This window comes from Hemitrygon akajei, chromosome 25 (genome assembly GCF_048418815.1).
Source record: "Hemitrygon akajei chromosome 25, sHemAka1.3, whole genome shotgun sequence".
In the NCBI taxonomy this organism is placed as follows: Eukaryota; Metazoa; Chordata; class Chondrichthyes; order Myliobatiformes; family Dasyatidae; genus Hemitrygon; species Hemitrygon akajei.
In genome coordinates, this window is record NC_133148.1 from 42,697,318 (window position 1) to 42,705,421 (window position 8,104).

At 46.6% G+C, this 8,104-nt stretch overlaps 1 protein-coding gene across 2 annotated transcripts in view; it reads right to left on the reverse strand.

Moving 5' to 3' along the window:
- Positions 1-4,581, reverse strand: part of LOC140716566 (synaptosomal-associated protein 25-like) — a 72,354-nt gene extending 67,773 nt beyond the window's left edge. The window contains exon 1 of one of the 2 annotated variants that reach the window (XM_073029396.1): positions 4,368-4,581. The gene's annotated coding sequence lies outside the window, so the exon portion shown is untranslated. The remainder of the gene's footprint in view (positions 1-4,367) is intronic. The other variant, XM_073029395.1, reaches the window with a different exon arrangement.
- Between the last annotated feature and the right edge of the window lie 3,523 nt (positions 4,582-8,104).

The window sequence follows — 8,104 nt, forward strand, 5'->3', positions numbered from 1 at the left end:
TGTACATTGAAACATGCAGTGAAATGTATCCTTTGTGATAACCAACACAATTGTATTTAAGTAAACCACTTAAGAACTTTTTATAAGCTATTATTAATGCTTTTTGAGAGAGTGATTTAGATGCATATCATATTTTTACTGAGTTAAGTATTAAGTATTGTATGTAATTAGTTTTGTTACAACAAGTGTATGGGACATTGGAAAAAATGTTGAATTTCCCCATGGGGATGAATAAAGTATCTATCTATCTATCAATTGAGTGTGCCAGAGGCAGATCGCTGTGTTGCCACACATTCCAGCACCAACGTAGCCTACCCACACCCCCACAATGTTCAGAACAACAGTGAGCAAACAACAAAACTCTGCTCCTCCCTCTCTCAAACACATACACAAACTCACACTCACACATGCACACAGCCCTCTAACACAAAGAATTATTACAGCAAAGGTTTTAGCACGGATAAAGCAGTGGCTGTTTGCCAGGAGGCAAAGAGTGGGAATAAAGGGAGCCTTTTCTGGTTGGCTTCCGGTGACTAGAGGTGTTCCATAGGGGTCTGTGTTGGGGCCAATTCTTTTTACATTATATGTCAATGATTTGGATGATGGAATCGATGGCTTTGTTGTAAAGTTTGCAGACTATACAAAGTGGACAGCAAGGTAGTTTTGAAAAAGTAGCGAGGCTACAGAAGGACAGATTAGGAAAATGGGCAAATAAATTGCAGATGGAATACAGTGTTGGAAAATGTATGGTCATGCACTTTGGTAGAATAAATAAAAGGGTTCACTCTTTTCAGCTTGGAGAGAAAATGCTGAAAAACTGAGGTGCAAAGGGACTTGGGAGCCTTGTGGAGGATGCCCTAAACGTTACCTTGCAGGATGAATCTGTGGCGAGGAAGGCAAATGTGATGTTAGCATTCATTTTAAGAGGACTAGAATATAAAAAACAAGGATGTAACGTTGAGATTTTATAAAGCACTGATGAGGCCTCACTTGGGAGAACTGAGAGCCCCTATCTTAGAAAGAATGTGCTGAAACTATAGAGGGCTCAAAGGAGGTTCACAAAAATAATTCCAGGATTCAGTGGCTTGTCAAATAAAGAGCATTGGATGGCTCTGGGCCTGTATTCACTAGAATTCAGAAGAATGAGGTGAGACCTCATTAAAACCTACTGATGGTGAAAAGCCTCGATAGACTGGATGTGGAGAGGGTGTTTCTTCTGATGGGAGAGTCCAAGACCAAAGCACACAATCTCAGAATAGACAGGCGTTCTTTTACAATGATGAGGAGAAATTTCTTTAGCCAGAGAGTGGCCAGTCTGCAGAATTCTTTGCCATAGGCCAAGCCTTTATGTATATTTAGAGCAGAGCTTGATGGATTCTTGATTAGTCAGGGCATGAAGGGATATAGAGAGAAGACAGGAGATTGGGACCGAGAGGAAAATTGGATCAGCCATGCTGAAATTGCTGAGCAGATTCGATGGGCCAAATGGCCTAATTCTGCTTCTATATCTGGAGTTTGAACTCCAAGAGAGGTGCTATTCATCAGCCTCCAGTTAACTTGGATTGAATGCTATTCCACAGAACATTGTCCACTTAATTGAAGAATGTGATGAGGAGGCCATTTCTCAGGAGAACATTGCAGCAAGCTGCCCATAGTACTGACCTGGTACAGATGGGGGATATTTCCCAGTGCATTTCAATCTATGGGTGCACGGTAACACAACATTATTACACAGCCGGAGAACCAGCTCATTCTGTAGACAGTTGTTGATCCCAGGGGATCATGGTTTGTGCCTCTGGTGGACTCTCCAGGACACAAGCCTGGGTGGGATGATTTGAAGAACCGGCTGTGGCCTATGTTGCATGTTCCCCCTCTCCACGTCACTGATGTAGTCCAAGGGCCAGTACACTTGGCACCAGTGTTGTCGCAGAGGTTGCCAAACTGCCTTAGGGACCCCAGCTCGGGATTTCTTCCTCAGGGTTTACTCCCAAAGCCTTTCCCACTAGTGGGTATGGCCGCAAAACAGCGGAGGTGTAAAATCAGTTTTCCTTCTCCTAGGCGGGCAGCCACCCAAGGCTGAAGAGCCCCACCTGCCCAAAAGGCTCAATTACTCGGTCAGTAACACTCTGTATAGATTGAGTGGATACTACTCAGTGCATTCAAACCAAGAGCGCACAGTAACACTATTACAGAGCCTGAGACTCAGGGTCAATCCTCCGGTGTTTGTACGTTCCCCCTTGACTGTATGAGTTTCCTCCCACACTCCAAAGACCCACAGGTTAGTAAGTTACACTTACTCATCACGTATTTGGGCAGTGAGGGCCCCTTGGGTCCAGTACCACGTTACATCTCGAAATATAGGCTAATCTATCTCAAACCAAGTCCAGAGTCCTAGAAGCACAGAAACTGGCCGTTTGGCCCAATGAGTTTATACTATCCTTTTACACAAACCCTATATTCATCCTATACTTCAATTCTTCCCATACTCCTATCAATTCCACCCCCACCCCCAGATTCTACTATTCACTGAGACAACTAGGTGCAATTATCCCACCGACTGGTCCATCTTTGGGATGTGGGAGGAAACGGGAATGGGGGTGGGGAGTGTGGACTACAGTGAGACATGCAGTCTGAGTTTGGGTCTCTAAAGGAAGGGAGGCTGAGGGGAGATCGGCACTGGAAAGAAAGGGGGAAGAAGTCAGAATAAGTTGGTGGGGGAGGCGGAGATTGAAAAATAACTTTAAAAAAAAAACATTTAATAGCACCGTCTAACAAGACCACGTCGACCCGGAAGCAAATGGTAACCCATTTACATTAATGGTATTTCATTTTCACTCGTTCTTAACTAATGATCTAGATTGTAGCACGCACCCACACGCCAGGAACTCAACGGCCCGCTCGTTGTGGGAGGAACTCTCACCATTTCAGGGAGAACAGTTAGCGCCGGAGGCGAGCATCGAACTCGTGTCCCAAGGTGGGAAGCAATAACTCTACCTGTTGAGTCACTGTGCCGCCCACGGCGGGACTCGCTGTGACGCGGTTCATACACCGACCGCGAAGATCAATGTGTTTATTATGGAGAAGCTCCCCTGCCACCGACCTCCAAGCGAGATGTCCCGGGTGGCTTCCACTCCCCTTCCCCTCGACACACCCGGGCACCCCCGCCCGATTTTCACTCCAAGCGCTAAACAAGATGTCAAACCCCGAATCCCGATGAGAACCAGACTTCTGGGTCGCGCGTGAATGAGGGAGGGTCCGTGGCCGCTTCACAACTGAACAGCGGCAGCTTGACCCGTTCAACCGACGGTGCGACCCGACAGCTGAGTAATCACCTCAGAATCTGGCTTACTGTCACTGGCAAATGTCGTGAAATCTGTATTTGCGGCACGAGCACAATGTTATACATCTTAGTAAATACTATAAACTACAATAAAAACAAATTAATTAAATAAGTAGTGTAAAAGGGGAGGGGAAAGTAGTGAGGTAGTGTTCATGGGTTCATTGCCCATTCAGAAATCTGATGGCAGAGGGGAAGAAGCTGTTCTTGAATCACTGAGTGTATATCTTTAGGCTCCTGTACCTCCTTCCCGATGGTAGCAATGAGAAGAGGGCATGTCCTGGGTGATGGGGTCCTTAATGATGGATGCCGTCTTTTTGAGGCACCACCTTTTGAAGATGTCCACGATTCTGGGGAGGCTGATGCCCGTGATGGAACTGGCTGAGTTTAGAACTTTCTGCAGTGGTTTCTCCATTTTCTATAGAAGTCGTCCCCACCCCCCCAAACGAGATGGTGATGCCACCAGTTAGAATGCGCTCAGCTGTTGATGTGGTAAGCGCAGCCAGGGTCTCCGCTGAAGTCGTGAACTTGTGGCTATTTAGTGTTTTTAACACAACCGTCGCAATTTCGCCGTAATTCACAACCTACAGCGCAAACCAGTATCAGGCGAGCCGCGCACCGAACTTTCCGAGCCGAGCTTTCTGGACACTGGACAGCCGGTGCTCGGAACCTCGGGGAAGATACGGGCGCTTGGCGAATGCAAACCCCGCTCTAGATGGCGTGGGGTGTGTGACATCCCAACTCTCCCGGGGCACCCCACATCATCCCGCCACCAAGTCAAAAAGAAAGTCAACGCCTTCCCCACTACAACAATCTCCCTCTCGATATACACAACCATCTCCGAGACGGCGGCGCCTGTTACTGAACTGTGCTTATCAATATTATTCGTTCTTCTCTGAAAAACAACATTCGCGTTGTTTGCATTTCTACCAGTCTAGGCAAACAGTGGCTCAATTCGCACTCCCTTGGTAATTAACCATTATGACGAACATATTGTAAAGTAACAAGCAATTGAAAAATCATGACTGACCGTGAATTCCTCTCGGTGCCTGTATGAAGAAGCGTAAATCCGAACTCTGTTCACCGCCTCTGCCTTTTATTGTGTCTCCGGATGAATCAGTGTGCAAGAAGCCTTGGCGAGCGAGAGGCTGGAGAGTAACTCCCACAATTCCTAAACCGGAGCCAGATTCAATGCAGTAAATTCAGTGGCAGCCTTTGACTGACACTGCACTCTGGATTCAGACTCCGCCCTCACACCGGATCGACCCCACCCCAGCCCACCCTACCCTAGCCCCCGCGTCCATTCAGACAAAGGAGCCGCTCGAATCCGCCTCGTTTATTCGATCCGCTGCTTTACACGGAGCTCCGGCTGAGATGATATACCCTCCTGTACAAACAAAAACATCACCGCTTCTTCAGTGCTCGCTTGCAACCGTGTGCAATTCCGATCGTTATGGTTGTTGCTAGTTCTGGGACCAGATGCCCCCACCACCATGATAACAGATGATTTAAACGATTATGCAGATATCTGAACCTTCCACTGCCCATGAGAAGTATTAAAGGTTTTCACAAATGCAGGCTTAACCTTGGTCCAAATTTCCACCATTTTCTCTTTCATGGACCATAGTTTTTTTCCTTACTGGCCGTTATGTCACTGTTGTTTAGGGCAGCAATGAAGGTCCTCCATCTCTGTCTGCAGCAGCTGTGGTTCGGGGTCCTCAGGAATACCATTCCACTAAGATGTAGAAGGATTCTTCATTGCTGTTTCTGTAACGGTTTTGTTAGACCAGTCAGGGTTGTTAGCCCTGAGCTGAACACCCAAACCTGGAGGACCAGTGGGCCACTCTTAGTCTGGCCTTTACCCTTTGACCTGTTTGGCATGGGTGACCCCACCAAGAGCCAAAGCATTAAAGCCCTGACTCCAGCCAACATAGCTCTCTGGGTCATTGAAACACACAAGCCTCCAAACCCTACGGCAAGGGTGTGGTCCACTTGGAGGCTTATACAGGATATGCATGTTGAGGGGTTATGGGTTCCTCGGCCACATCTGTAGCAGTATTCTTGGCTTCCTTCACCATGTCAGCAGCTTCCTCTCGGTTTTCTCAACTGACTGTCATGCAAGTCCTGGGTGGAGACTCAAGAATGCCACTGCACCCCAGAGGTAGACTTCATTGCTAAGAGCCGAAGCACAAAGCCCTGACTCCAGTCAACATAGTTCTCCTGGTCATTGAGGCACACAAGCCTCCAAACCCTACGAGAAGGTTGTGATCTTCTTGAAGGATGGATCACATTATCTGCAGTACTCTTTGCTTTCAGTAACTCAGTACGACATGGTGACAATTGTGCACTCATTTTTAAATTGCCCTGTTTATCATTCTCCTGACAAACAGTCTGGGAAAATATCTCACAGTGTGAGAGCTTTAATTGGAAAGCTGCTGTATACATTTTACATTTTGCATTTTCCAGCACTTCAGGGTCTCATGGGGTGATGCGAATCAAATAGGTATAGCGACACAAAGCCGCCACTTTAGCTACCCCAGGGTTAAGAATGTGGGTAGTAACGATATAAACTCAGTGATGCATTGATTACATTCACGTTATATAATTATTGGCACTGTTGCAAAGACTTTCAATGTGTGTTTGAGAATGTTTACAGCACTGGGGAATTCAGAGACACACGAAAACTAAAGCTCGTATGGAGTCAAAGCATGACATGGAAATGTTGGTGCAGTTCCTGCTTCTTTGTGTTTACTGTAATCCAGAGCCTCAGGGCGTCCAACGGTCGATATGGGCACCACTAAGGTGCCTTTCTACTCTGGTTTGTGTTTGCCCGAACATCGAGGCCTAATGGCCGCAGACCTGTGAATTTCTGTGGGACTGCTGGGGAAGTCAGGGGCCAGTGAGTCTGTGAATCTCCGGGGTCTGCTGGGGAAGTCAGGCCCTAGTGTCTGTGAATCTCCGGGATCTGCTGGGGAAGTCAGGCCCTAGTGTCTGTGAATCTCCGGGGTCTGCTGGGGAAGTCTCCGTATCCAGCAAGAGGCTTTTTCTGCTTCCTCCCCCATCCTGCGAGCTGCTTGGTTCTTGCTCTTTTCATCAAGGCCCACTGCAGACAGCAACCTCTATACTGACCTTGCTGGGAACCCACTATAGTTGATCTCCACGGGGAACAGCCATCCTTTGTCCCTGCACTCCTGGACTAAGGACTGGTACTTCAGGGCCTTCCTCCCGTCTTCCATGGAGCACACTACAATGTCTGGTCCAAGTGTGGCTTGCACTGCCTCTGGGAATGGCAACTTCCTCCCCACACCAACCCTCATTTCCCATGATTTGGCAGTTTGCAGGAGATTGAATTTAGGCCTCTTTTATATGACTGGTGTGGCCCTCTCTTTGATGAAAATGACTGGCCTGCCCACTGGTCTCTTTTTACATATCTCCCGTCTACCAGCCACCCACACACTGAAATCAATCCACAAACCCCACATGTTTGGGATGCATGGCCATAGGGAGTACATGCAAACTCTGCACAGACAGCACTAGAGGTCAGGGTTGAACCTGGGTGCCTGGAGCCACAAGCCAAAGGCTCTATGATTGTAACACTGCCCTGCTCTACATCGTAACATAAGCTACACTCAGTGGGCACTTTGTCAGGTACTTCCTGGACCCAATAAAGTGGCCACTGAGTGTATGTTCATGATCTTCTTCTGCTGCAGGCCATCCTCTTCAAGGTTCGAAGTGTTGTGCATTCAGAGAAGCTTTTCTGTAAACTACTGTTGTAACACATGGTTATTTGAGTTCCTGTCAACTTGAACTAGTCTGGTCATTCTCCTCTGACCCCTCCCATTATCAAGGCCTTTATGCCCAAAGAACCACAACTCACTGGATTTATTTTTGATTTTTCTCACCATTCTCTGTAAACTCTGGAGACTGTTATGCATGAAAATCCCAGGAGATCAGCAGTTTCTAAGATACTCAAACCACCCCCTCTGGCAACAACAATCATTCCGTGGTTCAAAGTTACTTACATCACATTTCTTCCCCATTCTGATGTTCGGTTTGAGCAACAACTGAACCTCTCGACCACATCTGCTTGCTTTTATGCATTGAGTTGCTCCAACATGATTGGACTGCACGTGCATGTAACGAGAGCTGTATAACTCATCTCCTTCTACCTTAGGCCACGAACTTATCAATCACTCCTGCTGTGGACCACCTGGAGGTCCAAGACGCTCTCGTTACATGCACGTGCAGTTCAACTCTTTGAGTGATAACTCAAAAGGTTTGAAGTTAATAACTCATCTCCTTCTACCTTAGGCCATGAACTTATCAGTCACCCCTACAGTGGACCACGTCTACAAAGAAGGGATCCGTATGCTCCACGACTGCTGGACTAAGTGTATACATGTAGGAGGGGACTATGAAGAAAAATAAATGTGCTAGGTTTTCTAAAATTGATTCCTTCTACCTTAGACCACAAACTTATCAATCACCCCTCGTAAGTCGAAGTAAATTTATTATCAAAGTCACTATATACTACCTTGAGATTTATTTCTTGTGGGGATTTACAGAAAAATAAATGCAGTAGCACTTATGAAAATCTATAGATAAAGACAGACAAACAAACAAACTAAAGGTATATATAAATATGATAGTAATTGTGTGATCATTCAAGTTGAGTATGATGTTCTCCTAAGAGTTGTATATTGAGTCCTCAGATGGCTGTAGAGGCTGATCCAGGATCCACATAATCTGTTGTGGTTGGATTCCCTT